Below are 468 nucleotides of genomic sequence, written 5' to 3'. Positions count from 1 at the left end.
TTCCCCTTCTATTGAATTATTTTCTCAAATTATCAGTTGAGACAGTTGTTGCCACAGACACACCAAGAGTGTATGAAATGGCTTATTGCTCACATAATGAGGCTTCCAGAGAAGGAAGGGCAGGCCTCCTTCCAGTGGGCTGAAAATGGCTTGAGTGAGAACATAAGAACTGGTTTGGGCTTTTTATTGTCATTCAGGGATTGGGGGAAATGGGGATTTTTACACGGCAGCAAGGGTTTGTTAAGGTTAAATCCCCTGCTGGTGCCAAAAACGGAACACATGGTATTTCTTCTCATTTTCCCAGTTGTGGGGCGGACGGGGAAGAATGAAGAGTGAGGCTTTAAAACTGTCAGCAAACATCAAAAAACAGAGTCAGACTCTATGACAGCTACACACCCACAAGAATGGATAAAATACAACAGAGAAAGCACCAAATGCTGACAAGGATGTGGATAAACTTGATCACTC

This window comes from Galeopterus variegatus, unplaced genomic scaffold (assembly GCF_000696425.1).
Source record: "Galeopterus variegatus unplaced genomic scaffold, G_variegatus-3.0.2 Scaffold11544, whole genome shotgun sequence".
NCBI classification, from domain to species: domain Eukaryota; kingdom Metazoa; phylum Chordata; class Mammalia; order Dermoptera; family Cynocephalidae; genus Galeopterus; species Galeopterus variegatus.
Note: the sequence above shows the minus strand (reverse complement) of the source record.